General features: G+C 42.1%; 1 pseudogene; it reads left to right on the top strand.

Moving 5' to 3' along the window:
- Positions 1-24,952: 24,952 nt before the first annotated feature.
- LOC132225472 (U2 spliceosomal RNA) lies at positions 24,953-25,081 on the top strand (annotated as a pseudogene).
- The last annotated feature ends 85 nt before the right edge of the window (positions 25,082-25,166 follow it).

Genomic DNA, 25,166 nt, shown 5'->3' with positions numbered 1-25,166 from the left:
ACCCACGTACCCCAAGGACAGGGCACGTGGATTCACACCAACAGGGAGGGGGGCGATTTTTTTATACTGCAGTTGGGTGAGGGGCGGGGACATGAGCTGAGGTATTCAGCTGAGGAAGTTTCAGCTGCAGGGGGTCATCAAGGTATTCAGGAAGGAGTCAGTATCTGTGTGGGGGTCCTGGAGAAGCCAGTGTCTGTGTCTGGCATGCTGATCTGTTAGAAATGCCAGGAGTAGTCCATTATCTTGTCACATGTCTGCATGTATCCTATCCTGGGCTCTCTCCAACCTAACAATAGCCATTCTGACAGGTTTGAGATAATATTTCATTGTGGTTTTAATTTGCATTTCTCTGCTGATTAGTGACATTGAGTATATTTTCATATGTCTATGAGCCATCTGTATGTCCTCTTTAGAGAGGTGTCTATTAAGGTCATTTGCCCATTTTTTAATTGGATTGTTTTTTGTGTTGAGTTGTATGAGTTCCTTATAAATTTTGGATATTAACCCCTTACCAGATGTATTATTGGAGAATATACATCCTGCCATTCAGTGGGTTGTCTTTTCATTCTGTTGACAGTTTCTTTTGCTGTGCAAAAACTTTTTTAGTTTAATGTAGTCCCATTTCTTTATTTTTTTGTTTGTTTTCCTTGCCCAAGAAGATATATCAGAAAAAAAATATTACTAAGACAAATGTCTAAGATCTTACTGTCTATGTTTTCTTCTATAAGTTTTATGGTTTTAGGTTTCCTATCCTATCCTATAAGTCTAATCCATTTTGAGTTTATTCTTGTATATGATGTAAGAAGATGGTCTAGTTTAATTTTTTTTGCATGTATCTGTCTAATTTTCTCAACACTATTTATTAAATAGACTATTTTTACTCATTGTATGGTCTTGCCTCCTTTGTCAAATATTAATTGACCATATAGGCATGAGTTTATTTCTGGACTCTCTATTCTGCTCCATTGATCTATATGCCTGTTTTATGCCAATGCTGTTTTGATTACTATGACCTTGTAATATAGTTTGATATCAGATAACATGATACGGCCAACCTTATTTTTCTTTCTCAAGATTGCTGTGCCTATTTGGGGTCTTTTGTGGTTCCACATCAAATTTTGGATCATTTGTTCTAATTCTGTGAAGTAAGCCACTTTTTCCCTTTTTTTTTGTATTAAGCCTTCACAAAGGCTGGTTTGTTGTTTTTGTTTGTTTGTTTGTTTTGTTTTCTTATCCACACCTAAAGATAATTTTTCATTGATTTTTAGAGAGAGTGGAAGAGAGAGGGAAAGACAGGGAGAAACATCGTTGTGAGAGAAATACATCGATTGGCTGCCTCCTGCATAATCCCTGACCAGGGCCTGGGCCAGGGAGGAGCCTGCAACTGAGGTATGTGCCCTTGACTGGAATCGAACCTGGGTCCTTTTCATCCACAGACTGGTGCTCTATCCACTGAGCCAAATTGGCTAGGGCCACTATTGGTATTTTGATAGGAATTGCAATAAATCTATTGATTGCTTTGGATAGTATGGACATTTTAACTATGTTAATTCTTCCTATTCATGAGCATGGTATATGCTTCCATTTATTTGTATCCTTTTTTAATGTATTTTTATTGATTTCAGAGAGGAAGAGAAAGAGTGAGACAGAAACATCAAAGATGAGAGAGAACCATTGATAAGCCTCCTCCTGCATGCCTCACACTGGGGACGGAGCGTTGAACCTAGGCGTGTGCTCTGATTGGGAATTCAACAGAGACCTCCCGGTTCATAGGTCCACACCCAATCACCGAGCCACGCTGGCCAGCTCTTTGTATCTTCTTTGATTTCTTTCTTCAGTATCTTATAATGTTCTGAGTACAGTCTTGGTTAAATTTATAGCTAGGTATTTTTTTACTTTCTGATACAATTGAAAATGGGGTTGTTTTCTTAGTTACCCTTTCTAATAGATCACTTTTGGTGTATAAAAATGCAACTGATATCTGGATATTTAGTTTGCTACTTTATGAATTTATCAGTTCCAATAGAATTTTGGTAGAATCTTTAGGGTTCTCTATAAACCGTATCATGTCATCTGCAAATAATGACAGTTTTAATTCTTCCTTTCCAATTTGTATGTCTTTTATTTCTTGTTCTCGTCTGATACCTGTGGCTAGGACTTTCAGTACTATCTATACTAATAAAAGGGTAGTACACTAATTAGACTGGACGACCATCTGGATGTCCTTCCAGACAAAGCCACAGCGGCTGCCTGAAGCTCAGGCAAGCCACAGATGGTGGCTGCCACTACCCAGGACTGGCCCAAGGCTCAGGCAAGCTGCAGTGGCTGCCAGTGCTGAAGCTCAGGCAGCCGTGTGGCTGGCAGTGGCAGCAGCAGAAGCTTGATGGGGGCATCGCCTTTCTCTGATCACCAGGTCACCTCCTGCAGAGGGAGTCCAGAAGTAGCAGCAGCAAGGAGGTGATGTGGGTGGTGCCTTCTCCTGATCAGCAAGGCTGTGGCTTAGCCACAGTAGCACGTTCCCTGAGGGTTCCCGGACTGTGAGAGGGGGCAGGCTGGGCTGTGGGGCCGCCCCAGTGCACGAATTTTTGTGCACCGGGCCTCTAGTGTTAAATAAGAGTGGTGAAAGTAGGTTTCATTGTCTTTTCCCTGATTGTAAAGCAAGCTTTTCCCAGTTGAATATGACATTAGCTGTGGATTTGTCATATATGGTTTTTATTATGTTGATATATGTTCCTTCTATTCCCACTGTGGTGGGAGTTTATATCATAAATGGGTGCTGGATTTTGTCAAAAACTTTTTCTGCATCTATTTATATGATTATATGATTTTTATCTACTTTATTTATGTGGTGTATCACATTTATTGATTTGCAGATATTGTATCAACCTTGCATCCCCAGAATAAATCTCACTTGATCATGATGTGTGATCTTTTAAATGTATTGCTGAATTTGGTTTGCTATTCAAACAAAATACTATTTTGTTGAGAATTTTTGCATCCATGTTCATCAGGGATATTAGCTTATAATTTTCTTTCTTTGCAATGTCTTTATCTGGTTTTGGAATTAAGATAATGTTGGCCTTGTAAAATGAGTTTTTTGGAATAGTTTGAGAAGGATAGGTGTTAGTTCTTCTTTAAGTGTTTGGTAAAAATTACCTGTGAAGCCATCTGTTCCAGGGCTTTTCTCTTCTTTCTTTAAAAAAAAATTATATATTTTTCAATCTTACTTATCTGTTCAATGAACTAACTCTTGGTTTCATTGATCTTTTGTATTTTTTAGACACTTATTCTAAAAGTTTATAAAAGCTGACAAATACAATACTATAAACAGCATAAAAACTAGAAAAATAACCCAATGTTAGCATAAGGCCTTTTTCTTATATTGTTGGTTGTGTATTATTTATTCACCTGCCCATATGATGATTTTACATTATTTTCTGTAAAAGAATAGAAAGAGCCAGGCTGGTGTGGTTCAGTGTTTGAGCATCAAACTAGGAACCAGGAAGTCACAGTTTCATTCTGGTCGGGGCACATGCTCAGGCTGTAAACTCAATCCCCAGCAGGGGGCATACAAGAGGCAGCTGATCTATTATGATGTTTCTCTCTTATCAATGTTTCTGTCTCTATTCCTCTCTCTCTCTCTCTTTCTCTTTTTCTCTCTCTCTAAAATCAATAAAACATATTTTTAAAATAATATTAAAATAATAGAAAGAATTCTTTCTACCATAGTTGATAAAAATTTGTACTTTATTATTAATGCTTTTATTTCATTTTTATCATTGATAGAATTTTTAATTGCCATTGTGATAATATTAAAACAGATTTTGACAGGCTAATAATCTTTGTTTCAGTTAACATATTTAGCTTCCTACCATATTTAAGTTCTTGTTCATCAAAAATTCCAAAAAACAAATATAAAATTTATCTGAAAATAATTCATTTAAATGGGTAATTCAAATGTATTTAAAAATTGATACTGCATGTATTGTGTGATTACATAATTAAGTAACTCAATAGCTCATACACTGAGTTATTGATTAATATGTTTGAGCTTTTTGTAACTGGAAAACTTGTTTTTTCAGGCTAGTTCACTGTGTCTGTGACACTTTTATGTGCCAATTCATCTGGAACTACCAAGCTTCATCAAAATAAGATGAGTCAAATACACTAAAACATGGTCCAATATGTTAAAATGGATAAAACATAGAAATTCATAAATAGACAAAATTACAATTTGTAGTACTGCTAAAGGGTTGTATTCTGCAAATATAGGATTTCTGATAAATTCTATTTCACCAGAGTCCCATAAAAACACGATGCAGACACTATGAAAAACAGTATGGAGCCTTCTCAAAAAATTTAAAATAGAACTACCATATGACCCAGCAATTTCACTTCTGGGAATATATCCAAAAGAATTGAATTAGGATCTCGAAAGGATATCTGCACTCCCACGTTCATTGTAGCACTACTCACAACAGCCAAGTTATGGAAACAACCTAAATGGCCATTGACAGATGAATGGATAAACAAAATATAGTATGTACATACCATGGAATATTATTCAGCCTTAAAAAAGAAATAAATCCTTTCACATACTACAACATGCTTGAACCTCAGGACATTGTGCTAAGTGGAGTAAGCCAGTCACAGAAAGACTAATATTTCATGATTCCACTTATATGAGTATCTAAAATAGTCAAACTCAGAAACAACACTTAGAATAGTGGTTGACAAGAGATGGGAGGAATGGGGGTAATGAGAAGTTACTATTCAATGGGTTTAAAATTTCAGTTATGCAAATGGAATAAGTTCTAGAGATCTGCTGTACATTATAGTGCCTATAGTCAACAATGACGGATTTTACACTTAAAATTTTGTTAAAAATGTAGATCTTGTCCTAGCTGGTTTGGCTCAGTGGATAGAGTGCCAGCCTGAGGACTGAAGAGTCCCAGGTTTGATTCCAGTCAAGGGCACATGCCCAGGTTTGGGGTTCGAATCGGGGTGTGCAGGAAGCAGCCAATCAATGATTCCCTCCCATCATTGATGTTCCTATCTCCCTCTCCCTCCCTCTCTGAAATGAATAAAAATATACTCTTTTAAAAAAGAGTATAGATCTTATGCTGTTTTCTTAACACAGTAAAATATGGATGGTGCATTTATATTGGCTGATTGCAATTAAAATATTTTACTTTTGCAAAATTTAAAAAAAATCATATGCTATGTTATCTCACTGTTAGAGCTTTGTAAAAGGCTGCTGCAAATGAGGAGCTCTGGTGCTTAAGCTTCATAGCTTCACAGTAAATTTTATATTAGGCATGAAGTGTGAGAGAAAGAGGAGTTATGATGCCCATGTTTTTGGCCTAAGCAACTGGGAAGTGAAGTTGCCATTTACTGAAATATAGATTAAGAAAAGAGAAGTTTTCTGGGTAAAAATAAGTTCATTTGGGGACAGAAAAGGTTTATGATGTCTAGTAGACAGCTAAGAGAAGGTATCTGGTAGGCAGTTGGCTATATGGGCCTGGAGTTCATGGGGAGAGAGTTGGCAGAAGAAGTCAATTAAGGAGACAACATCACATAGAGTGTATTTGAAACCGTGATGTCAGATATGGAGTGAGGACAGAGAGAGAAAGGAGGTAGACCAGTATGAAGCTCTGGAAACTCTATTGTTGAGGAAGTTGGGGAAAGGAAGAGGGATGAATAAAGGAGCCAGAGAAAGGAGCCAATCGGGCTGAAAGAAACAATGAAAGTGTGAGGGCCTGAAAGTCAAGTGAAAAAAGTGTTTCAAAGAGGAAGGAGTGATCAGCACAGCTGGTGTGGCTCAGTGGTTGAGCATCGACCTATGAACCAGGATGTAACAGTTCAATTCCCAGTCAGGGCACATGCCCGGTTTGCAGGCTCCATCCCCAGTGAGGGAGTGCAGGAGGCAGCCGATCGATGATTGTCTCTCATCACTGATGTTTCTATCTCTCTCTTCTCCCTTCCTCTCTGAAATCAATAAAAATATTTTTTTAAAAAGAGGAAAGAGTGGTCAACTATTTCAAATAATATAAGGACCAAGAATTGACATTAGGCCTGATATTGGATGTTAGAATCACTGAGATCAATGGTAATGGAGAGCATGCCAAAAGTTGGTTGGAGTGAGTCAGAGAACATGGAAGGAGTAGAATTAGAGATAGTGATCATACTTGGTGTTCTGGGACCAGCATTTCTCAGTAAAATCCCTTGGGATTGTTCACTATCAGCACATATAGATCTACTTCATTGTTTGTAAAAGTTATTTAGTGTAAGGATTATTACTGTATAATTTATTTATATAGTTCCTTTTTCATGAACATTTGGCTGTTTATCTCGGCAATTATAAATGATGTTGCAATGAATATCCTTAAAGATACATTTTTGTGAACATGCAAAATATGCCTCTAAGATCGATTTCTGAATTCTGAAATTGCTAAATAAAGAGTATGCACATTTCAGTTTTGGCTCATATTGCCAAATTGCTCTCAGTTGACTTTCTCAACAGTAATAGATGAGAACTGCTCTTTCCTCACACCTTTTTAAGCAATGAACACTAATAATTTTTAACCTTTGTCACCCTGAAAGGGTTTTAAAATAGCAAAGTTATTTTAATTTGCCTGTCTCAGGTCACCGGTAAAGCACAACAACTGTTCATGTTTATTTCCATTATACTTCTTCTTTTGTATTACAAACAGGGACTTTGCGAATTTTTCTATTTGAGCACGTGTCTTCTTTTTATTTTAATCAATTTGTTAGAAACCTGTCATGTATGTTGCAAGTATGTTTTCCCAAAATGTTGTTTGACTTGCAATATAATTTGTGATGTTTTCAAAGCATTTTGTTGTTTTATATAATGTGGTCTAAGCATTCATTGTTTTCTTTTAATGATGTCTGCTTTCAATGTAACATCTGTTTTTTTAACAAGAGTCACAGAAATAGATTTTAAGATTATTAACCCAAAGCTTAGAGAGAACATGTTCTCTATTCATAACTATTCAGACATCTACAATTGGGACGAAATTGCCCCTCCCCATCCCCAATTTTAATCAAGACTTTTCTCTTTATATTATTGGCAAAAAGACTGCCTAATTGCGATTTCCATGTATTTAGTTAATGCTTCTGTGTATTTACCTCACAATGCCCAGGGCTAATGGGAACATGTGCTTTCTCTGACAAACAAGAGAAAAAAACATGAATAAGACAGTCCATTATGGGCTTTTTAAACCCTTTTTAAAAATATAACATTTCCAGCATACAAATTACATAAAATGGTAGCAATTCAGTTTCCTAGCTTTGAACGCATTTCAATTCATTCCATTTATAAAGCAGACTTGAAATTAAGTCATTCCATTCCAAAATATTTTTTAATCATGAGGTTTTTTAAAAAAGCTCTTAAGGTAAAATGTTTTTGCCTTGCATGCATGGGTTAGAAACCACTACTGGTCCATTAAATGAAATAGCTTCCATAGTATTTGAATACTGCAAATTAAACTTTCTTTAAACCTAAAAGCTGACACAAAAGAGTTTCAGTGTGAACTGAATTGTTAATTTTCTTAATGATCAACAAATCAACTCCAGCCCTAACCAGTTTGACTCAGCAGATAGAGCGTTGGCCTGCGGACTCAAGGGTCCCAGGTTCGATTCTGAGCACATCCCCAGTGGGGAGTTTGCAGGAGGCAGCTGATCGATGTTTCTCTCTTATCGATGTTTCTAACTCTCTATCCCTCTCCCTTTCTCTCTGTAAAAAATCAATAAAATATATATTAAAAAAATCAACTCCAAAAATGTTGTCAATTACCCACAGAATAGAGTTCACAATTTAGTTTCTTTTCTACAATAGTCCAGGTGTTTTAGAGGTAAATATTGAATTCAGTAAGTGTCCAAAGTAAGGAAAACCAAATAGAGCATTCGGGCTGCAAAAAAATGTTTGCAAAAGCTTTCAGATCACAAAAAGCTGTGAAGTTGTTAAAAATATCAGAGTGCAGCCGAAACTGGTTTGGCTCAGTGGATAGAGCGTCGGCCTGCGGACTGAGGGGTCCCGGGTTCGATTCCGGTCAGGGGCATGTACCTGGGTTGCGGGCATATTCCCAGTAGGGGATGTGCAGGAGGCAGCTGATCGATGTTTCTCTCTCATCGATGTTTCTAACTCTCTATCTCTCTCCCTTCCTCTCTGTAAAAAAAGAATAAAATATATTTAAAAAAAACCTATTAAAAAAATAAATAAATAAATAAATAAAAATAAAAATATCAGAGTGCAGAAACAGATACTTCAAGCATTCCTGTTCGGGAAGCAAAACCAGGAAAAAGAATATTCTCTAATTATTTTCCTCATACTTGTCTGAGTTGGCTAATTATGAGATTATCCCATTCACAATAGAAATAAATAAAACCCATAAAATATCTTGGACTAAAAAAAATTGAGCAGAAGGATCTCTATAAAGAAAACTATAAAAAACCCTTGTGGGACATAAAACAAGACATCAATAAATGGAAATGCATTTTATTCTTAAATAGAAAGACTCAACATTATAACATTGTTAGTTCTCCATAAATTTATCTATAAATCTAGCATACACCCAAACAAAATTCTAGAAAAATTCTCTGAAGGGAGAAATGGGGAACTTGACAAAATTATCATAAAATACATTAAAATCTGGGGAGATGGGGTAACAAGTGGAGATGAATCCTATAATAGAAAAGTGTATTATAAAGCTACAGTAATTAAAAGTGTGATACAGGAATTGACAATTTAATGGAGCAGAATGGGATATAGAAACATAATCAAATATATGGGAGAGAATAACCCTATATGATAAAGTTGGATATTCATTTATTTGACAAATATTTATTGAGCCATATTTGATGTACACATGCAACCCTCAAAATTTCTGCCTTAAGCAGAGTTTATATTCTCGTGAAGGAAACAAACAAACAATAAATAAAATATATAGTACATCAGACAGTGATCATTACTTTTTAGAAAACTCAGGCAGGAAAGAGAGATGGGGGTTGGAGGGATTACAATTGTAAATACTGCAGTCATTTCAGAGGTGACATTTCAGGAAAGACCAGGAGGTGAAGGCATGAGTCATGTAGATATTTGGGGAAGAGCAGAACAGATACAGCAGGGTTTCTCAATCTGGGCACTATTGACAATTTGGGTCAGACCACTCCTTGTTGTAAGGGAGGCTATTGTGTGCAATTTTAGCAGATTGGTGAAAGTGAAACAATAACTAGTGTGTGTGCCATGGAGAATGGGAGGAAAGGAGTCAGAGACAGCAAGAACAGGCAACTTTTTTGAGAAATGTTGTTTTACAGGGGAGCAGAGAAAGACAAAGTACAGTAACTAGAGGAGGAAGTAAGTTCAAGAGAGTAGAAAAAACATCTTTGTATTCTGATAGGAATGATTCAATGAAGAGAAAGGGCAACTGCTGGAGTGAGGTCCTTGAGTAGGAGAAAGGGGATGGCATCTAGTGCACACGGAGAGGGATGGGACCTACATAGAATCATAGAGCAACGGGAGGGCCAGCAAGGAAAAAAGACTGTTGCAGGTAAGAGGGTAGACTGTGAAGGTGAGAGCTTGTAGAAGTTCTCCTTTGCTTGTTCCTTTTTCCCTAGTGAAATAGGAAGCCAGGTTACCAGATGAGAATGAAAATGGGAAAGAGGGTACAGAGGCTTAAGAAGAGAGGAAAAAGTGTGTGTAATGTGAGATTAATTCCATTAGGTCTAGAATTAGCCTGGTCTGTTTTACTGATGTTCCCACATGGTACTTGACCTGTCATCAAGGCATGAGACATACTGTTTAATAGTGTTGCTTTGTTACCATGGGTCTGAGGAGATGCAGCTGGTCAACATTATATATTATACTAGTGTCCTGGTGCATGGATTCGTGCACATTGAAAGGAAATTAATTAGAAGAAATATTTTAATATGGCTATTCGTGTCTTGCTAATGAAAAGAAAATGGGATTCTACCAAGTCTCCTATCTACCTACTCCAGGACTTCTGTGAGGATCAAATGAGATGAGGCACGGGAAAATGCTTCACAGACATTTGGTTAAACTATAAAATGCTTGCACCTGGCTATAAAGCAAGTCGGGGCCCTGGGCTGAAGAAACTGCAAGGAGGCTAGTTGCTAGGGAGAGGAAGCTGGGTGTTGCTACATGATGTCATTACCCTGTGCCCAGCGACCATTTCCAGACTGCGCTGGGCTGTGGGCCACATTTTGCACCATGGGGTCTTGGCAGTGTTGGCTGCAATTTGGTGGGATGTTGCTCAGGGGTAGTGGCAGGGCCTGTATCCCACTTAGGGGAAGCCAAGTGTTGGTTTGTCGGCACCAGGTCTGCAGTGCTGTTTATTTTTAAATGGCCAGTGCGCATCGTGGCAGCTCCTGTGTTGAGCATCTGCCCCCTGTGGTCAGTGTGCATCATAGCTACTGGTCAGACAGACACTTAGCCAGATAGATAGATAGATAGATAGATAGATAGATAGATAGATAGATGATAGATAGATAGATAGATAGATAGATAGATAGATAGATAGATAGACAGTGAAATTGATGATTTACGCCTGGTTTCAGTGTGAAACCTGCCCCTCCATCCCAGAGCTCTACTATTGAGGCTGGACTATGCCTGTGTGGCTGTCAAAATATAAAAAACTCCAACCAAGACTGCATTTTAGATCCTGATTCTGAGATATTCCTTGCATATGTAAGTAGTTCTTGTTCTGAGTGAGAAAGTGCCCTGCCACAGCCCTTAGAGAGGAGGGCAGTAGGACCCCTTGCTGTAGTCTTTTCCTTTAATAACCTGTACATTTGTAAGCATTGCCATTTGGATCCTGTGAGTGTCCTTTAGCAATTGAAGCCTATTCACCTGTCACTGTAAATGTGATGTGGAAGAGTCATCTAGGAGGGTGGAAAAGACCACTCACTAGTGAGAGGATACATTGTTGAATATGGTGCTGGGACAAATGGTGTAGTAGATGTGTCTGTCCAGGTCACTATGATTCCTCCTAGAGAACTTTTACCCCATCTATTCCAATCCATAGGATTTCAGGATTGCGTTCACAAGAGCCATGTTTATATGAAGTTATCCATGTCCCCTAGCGGTAGCTGATCAGATCAGAGGTGAACCCCTGACCCAAATTGGACTAATCAGAGTCTCTTCCAGTCTGAAGAGTTGGCATCTTGAAGGGAGAAGACCTAAAGCCTTAGTTGTTGAGCTTTGGTATGGCCGGCCAGCCTTCACTAATAGGAACAACTAGCAGAGGAAGCCAAGAGCATCAGAGATGAGAACTGGAAAGAAACCACTCTGCATTCCATACACCTTTTCCCTCCCAGATTCCAGCCCTTTAGGAAATTAAACTCCATCCCAGACCTAGGGTTTCAGGGAAATAGATCATATTCTCATAATAAGTTCCTTTTTCTCCCATGAAGCTAATTTGAGTTAGCTCCTTTACTAGCAGCTAAAGATCCTTAAATTATCGGTCATGGATACATATAAAGCTGGATTTCTGTCTCAACACCTACACAGAAAAACTTTCCAGCCCTGGCTGGTGTGGCTCGGTTGGTTGGAGCGCAATCTGGGTTCGATCCCCAGTCGGGATGCAAACCAATCGATGGGAGGCAACCAATCGATGTTTCTCCTTCACATTGATGTTTCTCTTTTTCTCCCTTCTTCTCCCTAAAATCAATTAAATTTTTAAAAATAAAAATACAACCCAGATGGAGTTAACATTTCAATTTAAAGTAAAACAAGACCAGGAGTAAATAATAAGAGGATATTTTTATAATCTTGGAATCCAGAACCCAAAAAAGAAAAAGATTTAAATATTTGAATATATACAATTTTAAAATGTATAAACAGCCATAACACATCATAAACAAAGTCAAAAGGCACAAAATTGAAAGAAATATTTGTAACAAATACTAAACGCAAATTACTTAAATTAGTAATAATAAAGGACTATTATAAATCAACAAGAAAAGATAAAACAAAAGTAGACAAATTGGTAAAAGACACAAACTTGTCACAGAAGAGAAATTACAAATGGACAACAAACATGAAAAGATGCTCAACCTGACCCTTAATTCAAAAACAGATGAAAACTATAGATCAGCAAATATTAAAAAGATTAATCACCCTAGTGTTCACAAGGTTTTGAAAAATGTGCACTTTATTTACTGTTGGTAAAAGTTTGAGGAGGGGTGCAATTTGGCAACATCAATCAAAATTTTTATTTTTTATTTTATTTTTTATTTTGAGAGTATGTTTATTAAAGCTGGGGACAGTGAAACGAAGGAAGACTTAGAGTAGAAAAAGTAACAGGAGGAAAGATGTGAGCCAAAGTGGGGCTGCTTTTCACTCACGGGAAAGTCAGAGAAAAGGGGGCCTTGGAGACAGCTTCAGGATGAGCTGCCATTGCCCGCTACTTCCCTGGATGAAAGTATTTTGGGGTCTCTTAGGGTTTAGGAAAAAGACAGTAAAAAGCTCATGCTGGAAAAAAGGCATGGGAGTACTCCAGAGAGAGCTTGCCCAATTAATTTTAGATGCGAAATACCTTTTGATGTGAGCAATTCCACTGCTAGGAATTTATCCTACAAAAATATTCACATATTGTGTGTAATGCTATGTTAAAAAGATGTTTATTATAAAATGGTTTATTACAGTATAATCTGGACACACCCAAATATCTATCACAGGGCATTGTATATTTTTAAGACTATGGTATGCATACAGTGTCTGTGTTGCAATAATTTTTTAAAATTTTTTTAATTGATTTCAGAAAGAAGGGAGAGGGGAAGAGAAATAAAAACATCAATGATGAGAGAGAATCTTTAATATGCTGCCTCCTGCACATCCCCTAGTGGGGATCAAGCCCGCAACCCAGGCATGTGCCCTGACCGAGACTCAAACCATGAACTCCTGGTTCATAGGTTGATGCCCAACCACTGAGAAACACCGGCTGGGCAATGTTGCTGCAATAATTAAAAGATTGAGGTAGCATTGCATGTGCTGACATGGAAAAACACTTAGTAGATAATTTAAGTGGAAAAACCAAGTTGCAGATCACACAAAAAATATGATCTTATTTTTTAAGAAGATGCGGGAGACTGATAACAGTACTCACCTAAGGGTGGTAGAAATGGGGGGAAAGAGGGGGTCAGAAAGCCATTATTTATTTACTAGAGGCCTGGTGCATGAAATTCATGCACAGCGGGGGGGGGGGGGTCGCTCAGCCTGGCCTGTACCCTCTCCAATCCGGGATGCCTTAGGGCATGTCTGACTGACAGTTTAGGCCCAATCCACTGCTCTCCCCTGCCTTCCAGATCCCCCTAACTGTTCTCCCCTGCCGGCCTGATCGCCCCTAACAGCCTTTGCCTCCACCCCGCCACCATGGCTTTGTCCGGAAGGACATCCAGAAGCTGTCTGGTCTAATTAGCATATTACCCTTTTATTAGTATAGATTTATTTATTTTAGTTTTCAATTACAGTTGACACCAAAGAAGCTTTCAATTTTTACTTTATATAGTTCTAAGTGGTTTAAAGTTTCTACAACAGACATTAACTTTGTAATAATTTTTAAATAAAATATATTTAGGAACTCTGAGAAAAACAAATAGAAAGACATATTTTTGGATAGGAAGACCCAACATCAAAATATTTCAATTTGTTCTAAGTTAATTTATAGATTTAACATGATCTCAGTAAACTGCCTACTTTGGGGGCTTGGGAAGCTTATCTAATGATCATATGGAAAAACAAGCAAGGAAGAGTAACCAGAAAACTGCTGAAAGGGAAGGTTAATGGGAACTAGTCTTATCCTATCTAATAAAAGAGAAACATGGTAATTGGCGTACGACCGCTACCCTTTTCATTGGCTAATCAGGGCGATATGCAAATTAACCACCAGCCAAGATGGCGGCTAATTTGCATACTGCAGGCAGGGCAGGACAGTGCCAATGCCAGCTCGCCTCTATCAGGGGCTGGCGGCAGCGGTCCCACCCTCATCCGGGCCTCCCGCGGGGGACCCAGGGCTGGCGGGTGGGACCCTGGTGATTGGGCACCTGCCCAGCCCTCATCAGGCCCTCCCACGGGGGACCTGGCGGTTGGCTGGTGGGACCGCAGTGATCGGGTACCCGCCCCGGTATCCCCTGTGTGAAGGGACATGGGCGGCAGCAGCGATTGGCCGGCCAGTGCATCCTATGTGTCACCCAACCCGGGGTGGGTAGGTCGCCGGCAGCCTCAGTCAGTGCCTCAAGCCCCAGCAGCAGCAGAGGCAGTGGCAGTAGCGGTGGCGGCAGTGCCCTCGACCTGCCCGCCCAGGTGTGAGTGGCCCCAAGCGGGCAGTGCGTTCCATCAGCCGCCACCCAGCACACATGCATGCAGTTGAAGTCACTGGCGCCTGCTTTCCCACAGGCCTGAGAGCCTCAAGCCTGTGGGAAAGCAGGTGCTGTGAGCTGGTGATCCCAAAGGCCTGTTAGCCCGGCAGTGGAGGCGGTGTTGGGACTGGGGAGTGGTGAGCCAGCAGAACATGGCCCTGATTGGGCCAGTCGCTATGATGCCCACTGTAGCCAGCACACGCCTGATCAGGTGGTGGGGCCAGCAGCCAACCTCACAGCCCCTCCCCCCTGCAGGCCTTCCCCTGATCAGACTCTCCCATCCACATCAAGAGCAGGGCGCACAGAGCCTGGACCCTTCCTGGCAGCCCGGAGTCCCTGGGGCTGAGAATTCTGATGGCTCTGCCCAGAGAGTAGAGGTGCCGGAGGGGCAGGGACAGGGACCACAGGCCCCCAGGGAGCACCGCAGAGTTGGCGATGAGAGGAGAGGGCCTGTGAAGGGGGAGAAGGTGAAGCCAGTGGACATCAGCCCAGAATCCAGCCCTTCCCCTCCAGAGGCAGCAGGACCTAACCCAGAACCCCGGCCCGAATTGGAAGAGCCTGAGGGAGCTTCAGGAAGCTCTATGCAAAGCTGCACATTGAGAACGAGAGACTTCGTGAGGCCCTGATCCAGACCACGCTGCGGCTGAAGCAGCTCAAGGTGGAGCTGGAGCGCGCCATGCAGAGGCAAGAGCGCTTTGCAGAGAGGCCGGCCATCCTGGAGCTGGCGAGATTTGAGTGCAGGGCCCTGGAGTGCAAGGCCACTGAACTGGAAGAGGAGCTGAAGGGCCTGTCCAACCTCCGAGCTGACAACCAGCGCCTCAAGGATGAGAATGTGGCCCTGATCTGCGTCATCAGCAAACTGTCCAAGTGACCCCGGAGGACTTGCCCCTGCACCCGCATTTATACAGCTGCTTCTGGCACATGCACCCCTTCCCTGTGTGAACATGAGTGACAGGGCTGTCGAGGAGTCTCTGAGAAGCCATAACCTTCCTTGAGATCTCCAGGTTAGGAGGGGAGGACAGAGCCCCCAGGAGCCAAGGGGGCCATCTGAGTCCAGGATGGAGACAGGAGGCTGATCCAGGTAGGGGGACCAGGGCTGCAGGAGGGACCAGAAAGGAACTGGGGACCAGGAAGTGCCAAGACCAGTAGCCAGGACCAGAGTGGTCACCCAGAGGTCCCCTCTCACGTGTGCTGCCACCAGTCACCCCTCCAGCCCCTGAGCAGGGATCCTAGAATGTGCCAAGCATCCCGCCGGCCTGGGCCAGGTGAGCCTGTATATAGGGCCCGTGTGCAATAGGGAGGGATGTCTTCTATTTTTTGCTGCCCCCTTCCCATCGTTGTCCCGGGCAGGGGGAGAAGGTATTTTCCAGACATAGCACAGGCACCACAAGTAAAAGTTGTGAAGTTGCCAAAAAAAAAAAAAAAAAAAAAAAAAGAGCAGGCCTGCTGGCCAAATACCCCCTCTCTTCCCACCACCCCCCCCGCCAGCCCCGCCCTTGATCAACCTGCCCCACCACAATAGGCCCACAGCCCCTCCCCGTGGCTGTCTGCTCCTGATTGCACACCCCCACCCCAAGAGGGGGCAGGGCTGGGCGGCCAACGTCCTGCAGCCCCTCCCCAGGCCAGTCCCACCCCTGATCCCCGCACCCCAAGAGGGGGCAGGGCTGGCCAGCCAATATCCTGAAGCCTCTCCCCTTGCCCAGCCCCACCCCAGATTGCGCCCCCTCACCCCAATCAGGGCCAGGGCTGGCTGGCCAACCACCCATGGCTCCTCCCCCAGGCCACTGGCCCCGATCGCCAACCCCCAACCCATTTGGGGGGGTGGCTGCCCAGCCCACCAACCACAGCCCCTCCCCATGGCCAGCCCCTCCCCCAATTGGCTCCCCAACCCCAATCAGGCTGGCGAGGGGGGGCAGTTGGGAGCAATCAGGCCGGTGACAGGGGTAGTTGGGGGCAAACAGGCTGGCAGGGGAGGCATTTGGGGGGATCAGGGCGGCAGTTGGGGGTGGTCAGGCTGGCAAACAGAGTGGTTAGGGGCAATCAGGCAGGCAGGCAGGCAGGTGAGTGGTTAAGAGCCAGTGGTACTGAATTGCGAGAGGGATGTCCGACCACTGGTGCAGGATCGGGCCTAAATCGGCAGTCTGACATCCCCCAAGGAGTCCCAGATTGGAGAGGGTGCAGGCCAGGCTGAGGGACCCCCTCCCCCCCCCCCCCAGTGAATTTCGTGCACCGGGCCTCTAGTTAATAATAAAACATAAGAAGATTCACTTGCAGACATTGCTTGTGGTCTAATTCCTCCACCTAATTACAAGTGGTTGCTTCCTTGAGAGCTTGTTTGGAGGTTCTAGCAGGGGAGCGCAGCTACTCGTATACCCTTGACCGAAGACCGGTCCTCTCCTCGGGGGGGAAGGTCGTCCTCTTCGACCGAGCGCGCAGCTTCGGGAGGGACGCACATGGATCGGTGAGGGAGGAGGGGGACACCCGCCTAGCCAGCCAGATCAGCCGAATCAACCCTGGCGATCAATGGGGTGACAGATGTCACAGCCAGATCGCCCTCACATCCAACAAGTGGTTGCTTCCTAATTCAGAATACCAATTGGGAGTTTACACTGAGAAATATGCCTGCCAAGTGTTGCAAGTGTTGTCAAAACAGGAAACGGAGTTAGTCTTACTAAATAATAAAGCATAAGTGATATATACAGGGTGGGATAAAAGTAAGTTTACAGTTGTTTGTATGGAAAACAATACAATAATTAATAGTAACACAAAAAAACTGTTTTGCATACTCACAACAAAAATCAACTCTGAAATGGACAAAACACCTGAATAAACATTTCTCCATACAAATGGCCAAGAGACACATGAAAAAATGCTCAAAGTCACTAATCATCAGAGAAATGCAAATTAAAATCACAATAAGATATCACCTCAGAATGGCTACCACCAAAAAAATCAACAAACAACAAGTGTTGTGAAGGTGTGGAGAAAAGGGAACACTAGTTCACTGTTGGGAGTGCAGACTGGTGCAGCCACTGTGGAAAACAGTATGGAGCTTCCTCAAGAAATTAAAAATGGAACTACCATTTGACCCAGCAATCCACTTCTGGGACTATATCCTAAAAACCCCAAAACACCAATCAGAAAGAATATATGCACCCCTATGTTCATAGCAGCATTATTTACAGTAGCCAAGATTGGGAAGCAGCCCAGGTGCCCATCAGTAGAGGAGTGGATAAAAAGGCTGTGGGACATTTGCACTATGGAATACTATGCAGCAGTGAAAAAGAGAGATGGCATGGATGGACCTGGAAAATATTATACTAAGTGAAATAAGCCAAACTGAGAAAGACAAATATCACATGATCTCACTTATTTGTGGAATCTAATCAACAGAATGAATTGACTTATTTGTGAAATCTAATGAACAAAATAAGACCCAAAGTATGGAACAGACTGACATACCTTGATGTGGGGTTGGGGGTACAAGGAGAGATAAACCAAAGAACTTATATACTTACTGGAGGCCTGATGCACAAAAATTCATGCAAGAGTAGGCCTTCCTTCCCCTGGCTGCCAGCACTGGCTTCCCTCTGGCACCCGGGACCCGGGCTTCCCTCCTCTGGCCGCCCACAGGCACCTGGGACCCAGACCAGCTTCCCTCAGGCCCCGGTTTTGTCAGAAAGGACATCCAGAATGACGTCCAGAAGATGTCCAGTCTTATTAGCATATTACCCTTTTATTATTATAGATATGCATAGCCTATGGACACGGGCAATAGGGTAGTGAAGACCTGGGAGGGGCGGGAGGGGCTGGGAGAAGGGGGGAACAGGGGGAAAATGGGAGATATCTGTAGTATTGTCAACAATAAAATATACATTTTAAAAAATCAACTCTGTGTTTTGCCTACTCACAACTGTAAATTTACAGTTTATTCTTGTATTACCATTTATTAATTATTGTATTATTTTCCATATCAACAACTATAAACCTATTTTTGCTTCACCCTGTGTATATAAATAGCAAGGATGTATATTGCAGCAATGTTTGTATTAGAGACAAACTGTGGAGGACTGAAATACCTATCAATATAGGACTAGTTAAATGAAATATGGTATGTCTATGTTAAGGAGTGCTAAGCAGTCATTAAAAATAATGAAGTAGACAGAACTTAGGACACAGGGCTTGGAAGACAGGACCAAGAGAGACAGAGCCTAGGCACAGACCTACACAGAACATTCTCTAGAGACAGAAGAACTTCGCTGGCGAGAGCATGCCGGAGGATCCTGGACAGGGACTGGCCTCGGAGCCTGGAGGTGGAGCCTGGCGAGAGAGCATGGCAGGGGATCCTGGACTGAACCTGACTGCGGAGATTGGCAGGAGAGCCTGACTAGAACCTGGTGACTGAACCTGACTGGAGAACCTGGAGAACCTGGCTGGAGAACCTAGCAAGAGAACATGGACATAGAACTTGGCTGGAGATCTGAAGTAGAACCTCTCTGGAGATCCAGACCAGAACTTGGCTGGAGATCCGGGCTAGAGATCCTGGCTAGGCTGCTGATCAACTGAACGCTGTCTCTGTGTCATTCCTTCTTCGCCGACTCCGTCTACGCCTTTGGGAACCCCTGGACCCACTGGGGCAGGACCCCGGCACATATTATTGACTATATTCCCTATATTGTGATTTATATCCCCCATGACTATTTTGTAACTACCAACTTGTATTGCTTAATCCATTGCTTTTTCGTGCATACCCAACCCCACAAGCCCCCCCACCTATCATCTGTCAACTGTCAAAATGTGCTCTGTATCTATGAGACTGTCTCTGGTCTGCTTGTTTGTTTATTTTGTTTTCTTAGATTCCACATCTAGGTGAAATCATACGGTGTTTATCTTTCTCTGCCTGACTTATTTCACTCAGCCCGATACCTTCTAGGTACATCCGTGTGCTGCAGATGGCAAGATTTCATTCTTTCTTATGACCGAGTCGTTTTCCATTGTATACAGGCACTGCTTCTTTATCCATATGTCTATTGGTGGACATATAGGTTGCTTCCAGTCTTGGCAATTGTAAATACTGCTGTGATTAATATATGGATGCATGTCTTTTCAAAAAAAAAAATAATAAATAATGAAGTAGACATGCTGACATGGAAAGATGTTCATGACCTATTGCTAATTCTGAAAAAAATAAGTTGCAAAACAATAAACATGCTGTAATCCCACTTATGGAGTAAATACATATGCACATGTGAACATATATACTACATGTATGTAATGCATGGAAAGTAGATAGGCGTTATGCCCACTGAACTATGGTTACCTCTGAGGAAGGGACTGGAATTCAGGTGGTGAGAGAAAGGTTAATAAGGGTTTTATTTTTGAATACTTCTAGAACGTTTGAATCTTTTTGTTGTTGTGGAAGGGAGAGGTAGAGACAGAGAAAGAGAAACATCGATGTGAGAGAGACACCTCAATTGACTGCCTCCTGCACATGCCCTGACCAAAGCTGAGGGTCTAGCCTGCAACCAAGGTATGAACCTGGGACCCTTTAGTCCACAGGCTGACACTCTATCCACTGAGCCAAACCGGCTAGGCCTATTTGAATCTTTTATGATGAGAATGCATTAAGCTGTGTAAACTTTTTTTGAATCATATATGAGCGTTTATTCCAATAATGCCAACAGTATGGGGAGAGCAGTCAGTCACCCTGGAAATTCTGCTCTAACCCCCCTCATCAGTTGGCTAATTATATAGGGAAGAGGGAAAATAACTATATGCAGCTGCGAGCTGCAAGTGTAACATGGAAAGGGAAGGGTAGAGTCTGCAGTCTGGCCTCCAGGCGCTCAGAGTCCGATAACAAGGTGGCTAATCTTCTATAATGTGACAAACAGCTCAGCCCGTTCCTGGGCCCGGAGAATTGTCAGCATTCCTGAGGCAAACTCCCAGAGGGGGTCAGGGTCCGGGCACAGCAACCAAGGCAAAGCATGTCCTGTCCTTGGTCTGCTTTTAAAATGTATTTCTTTTCTTAGGGGAGGCTAGGGGACTATCAAGGGCAGGGGGGAAAAAAGGACACATATATAATACCCTTTGTAATACTTTAAGCAATAAAAAAAATGTATTTCTTTTCTGAGTAATGGACTCTTTTACAGCCCATTTCATCCTCCAGTTTCCCAGGGTCTTGGGCTCCAGCAGAGGGAGAGCAGAGTGGACTGGAGCTCTGTGAGCAGAGACCAGAGTTGGGGGCTCTGTTAGAACTAGGAAGGCAGACACCCTGGTTTCCTATGCTGAGTAATACCCTCACACTGTGGAGGACAGATCTCTCAGGCAGACCTTTCTGTGATGTTTTTAAAAGCCTCTTATAACTTTACTGAAAAGTAGTTACAACCTGCTTTCTTGTAAATGTTTGAACAAACTGGACCACAAGCAAAGTTTATAAGTCAGTCTTCAGTGATTCATGCCTATTTCTTCATCCATTCAACAAATGTTTCTTAAGTTCTGCTGTATGCTATATGCCAGGCACTTGTGCCCTTGGTGATTAACAGATAATGCTCTGATCCAAGGCAGCTCACTGGCCTGGGTGGTTGCTAAAGCCAGCTGTCAGATAAAGGGACTAAAACACAGGAGAAGTTGAGATGACCCTGATTGATTGTATATGATTAATGGCTACTAACAAAATAAGAAGTTAATGCCTATCACAGAAATGTCCAAAAGTGGAAAGGAATATGACAGAGGTAGAAAATTTGAATATAATGATCCAAAAAGAGGAAAGCAAACAACATTGGAAAAAATCCAACATGTATCTTGTAAAACTTTTGCCTAAATCCTTTCTAGCTCTTAGAACAAACTATGGAATTGACTACAGAATATTTCCTCACTTGTATTTTTGGGCCACCAAAGTGGAAACCCATGCATGGAACTCTGCATTTCCTTCTGTGTTATCACAGACTCAGGAAGTAGAAAGTGACAGGGTATTTCCAGGGCAGCTTTTGGAAACCTCAGAAACCATAGTTTTGTGGCTACATATCTGAATCCGCTTTTATCAGGGAAGACTGGGTTTTATGGGGCCAGAGGCAGAGTGTAAGGCTTCTACCAGAGGCAGCATAGGCTGTCCAAAACCTGAAGATAAGGTAAAGTCAAAGCCCTTAGGAGAAATCTGAGGTCTGATCAACAGGATGACCTCATGCAGGCCCAAATCCAGAGTCAGAGGCAAGATCCAGACTGAGACAAGAATTTGGTGCTGCGTCTCCTTTCAGCCTACCTGTCCCTGCCTCTCTGAGCTAACAAATCCCTTCCTCATGTTCCCCTTTATGTCTCCTCACATCCTTTGGATTCAATTCATGATGTTGGCTTTCCTGTTAGAACCTTGACTCTTCACACAGTGCCTGGATCTCTTCCTCGGGCTTCCAAAAAGTGCTGAGACAACCCAGCCCCTGGGACTCTGCTATCCAAAAGTCAAGCCTATGGACAGCACTCCCACCCCATTTACTCTAGTCCCTCTGGTAGGGGTAGACCAGGACTCAGATCACAGCCATGAAAAATCTCACTAGAGGCCTCCTGACAAGACCCTGTCTGAGCAGTGCTCCTTTTCCTGTTTTGGCAACATTTGCAACACTTGGCAGGCATATTTCTCAGTGTAAATTTCTAATTGGAATTCTGGATGAGGAATCAACCACTGAAATTTAGATGGGATAATTCTTTCCACCTCATCATGGCAATAGGCAGAGTTTAAGAGATTATTCTGAAATGTAAGACCCTCACTGGGTAGGTGAGCTTAGGAGGGCCTCCAGGTGGGTCCATGCACAAAGTATAAAGGGAGTGGAAGCATATGGTGGTGAGAGACGTCAATGGCAATGAGGAGGATGCAGAGTAGCAAAGTAGTTAAGAATGTGGCTCTGCCAAGCCAGTGTGGCTCAGTGGTTGAGCATCAACCCGTGAACCAAGAGATCAACAGTTCAATTCCCATAGCAGGGCACATGCTCAGGTTACAGGCTCTATCTCCAGTAGGGGGTATGCAGGAGGCAGCCGATTGATGTTTCTCTCTCATTGATATTTCTTTTTTTAATATATTTTTTATTGATTAAGATATTACATATGTGTCCTTATCCCCACATTATCCCCTACCCCCTGCTCATGCCCTCACACCCCTGTTGTCCGTGTCCATTGGTTAGGCCTATATGCTTGCATGTAAGTCCTTTGGTTGATCTCTCCCCCTTACCCCCACCCTCCCCTACCTTCCCTCCAAGGCCCGACAGTCCAATCAATGCCTCTCTGTCTCTGGATCAGCCCTTGTTCATCACTGTATGTTGACCATTATATTCCACAAATGAGTGAGATCATGTGGAATTTTTCCTTCATTGACTGGCTTATTTCACTTAGCATAATGATCTCCAGTTCCATCCATGCTGTGGCAAATGGTAAGAGTTCCTTCTTTTTTACAGCAGCATAGTATTCCATCGTGTAGATGTACCACAGTTTTCTAATCCATTCATCTGTTGATGGGCACTTAGGCTGTTTCCAGATCTTAGCTATGGTGAATTGTGCTGCTATGAACATAGGGATGCATATCTTTTCTGATTGGTGTTTGTGGTTTCTTGGAATATATTCCTAGAAGTGGGATCACAGGGTCAAATGGGAGTTCCATTTTTAACTTTTTGAGGAAACTCCATACTGTCTTCCATAGTGGCTGCACCAGTCTGCATTCCCACCAGCAGTGCACAAGTGTTCCTTTTTCTCCACATCCTCTCCAGCACTTGTCGTTTGTTGATTTGTTGATGATAGCCAGTCTGACAGGTGTGAGATGGTACCTCATTGTTGGTTTGATTTGCATCTCTCAGATGATTAGTAACTTTGAGCATGTTTTCATATGTCTCTTGGCTTTCTGAATGTCCTCTTTTGAAAAGTGTCTATTTAGGTCCTTTGTCCATTTTTTTATTGGATTGTTTATCTTCCTTTTGTTAAGTTGTATGAGTTCCCTATAAATTTTGGAGATTAGGCCCTTATCAGATATGACATTGGCAAATATGTTCTCCCATGCAGTGGGGGTTCTTGTTGTTTTGCTGATGGTTTCTTTTGCTGTGCAGAAGCTTTTTATTTTGATGTAGTCCCATTTGTTTATTTTCTCTTTAGTTTCCAATGCCCTAGGAGCTGTATCAGTGAAGAAATTGCTTCAGCATATGTCTGAGATTTTGTTGCCTTTGGATTCCTCTAGTATTTTTATGGTTCCCTGTCTTACATTTAAGTCCTTTATCCATTTTGAGTTTATTTTTGTGTATGGTGTAAGTTGGTGGTCTAGTTTCACTTTTTTGCATGTATCTGTCCAATTTTCCTAACACCATTTATTGAAGAGACTGTCTTGACTCCATTGTATGCTCTTGCCTCCTTTGTCAAATATTAATTGGGCATAGTGGTTTGGGTCGATTTCGGGGCTCTCTATTCTATTCCATTGGTCTATATGTCTATTCTTGTGCCGGTACCAGGCAGTTTTGAGAACAGTGGCTCTGTAATACAGCTTGATATCTGGTATTGAGATCCCTCCTACTTCGTTCTTCTCTTTCATTGATATTTCTATCTTTCTATCCCTCTCCCTTCCTCTCTCTCTAAAATCAATAAAAACATATTTTTAAAAAAGAATGTGGGCTCTGCCTGTTTTCACATCTAGGCCAGGCCAGTTACAAACTGTGAGTCTCTGCATAAGTTAATTAGCCTCTCAGAGGCCCAGTTTTCCCTTATTTGTAAAATAATATCATAATAGCACTTATTGCTCTTATGAGAATTAAGTGAGATAGTACTACAGAAGACTTAGCACAATGCCCAGCACATAGGAAGGCACTCAGTAAATGTCACCTGCTTCAGAGGAGAGAGGCAAGGTTAAGGAGGTTCCAACAGGCAGGAAAAGGGGAGTGAAAGAGGTAAGAAAGACTCAGATAGATTTTGTCTAATTCCCACTCTTTTCCAGGAAATTGATTAAAAATGAAGGGCCAACCTTGAGTATTTCAGATGTTTACCCAGAAACATATTTGCATGCTTTCTACATTTCCCTGTCAATACTGATTTCCAGTCCCAACTCTGACTTTGTCTAGCTGTGTGACCTTGGTCAAGTCTCCTAATCTTTCTATGCCTCCATTTTTCCAAATGTAAAACTAGGTGGTTGTTACAGGAAAATGTTAAGATCATTCCTATTCTAATATTCTGGGTCTATCTAACATTCTTGTCGTTTTCTTTGGGAAAGTGTTATGAGTTTAATTGTGTCCCCCAAAAAGGTATGTGGAAGTCCTAACTCCTGGTACCTGTAAATGTGACCTTATTTGGAAATAATTGCAGATATAATCAAGTTAAGATGAGGTCTTTAAGGTGGGCCCTAGTCTAATACAACTGGTGTCCTTAAAAGAAGAATAGAAGACATACAGAAACATTTAGCAAGGAAACATTTAGCTTTGGGAAAAATAGTTCAACAGGCACATAAAATAAATGATTCATTCCATTTTCACACTCATAGTCATGCTATTAGAGACAACTGTCTTAAGCATCAAATAAAGCTCACATGCAAATCAATATAATCCAAACTCGGCCTTTTGGCTAAGATCAAGTGTAGTATCTGTTCTTATCAGTTTAATACTTTTAAAAATCATTAAACAACTTAGCTGGCTGGTGTGGCTCAGCAGTTGAGCATTGACCCAGAAACCAAGAAGTTGCCAGTTTGATTCCTGGTCAGGGGCGTGCAGAGGCAGCCTGTCAATGATATTCCTCTCTCATCGATGTTTCTATCTCTC

This window comes from Myotis daubentonii, chromosome X, assembly GCF_963259705.1.
Source record: "Myotis daubentonii chromosome X, mMyoDau2.1, whole genome shotgun sequence".
In the NCBI taxonomy this organism is placed as follows: domain Eukaryota; kingdom Metazoa; phylum Chordata; class Mammalia; order Chiroptera; family Vespertilionidae; genus Myotis; species Myotis daubentonii.
Note: the sequence above shows the minus strand (reverse complement) of the source record. Positions and strands in the feature narration are given on the sequence as shown.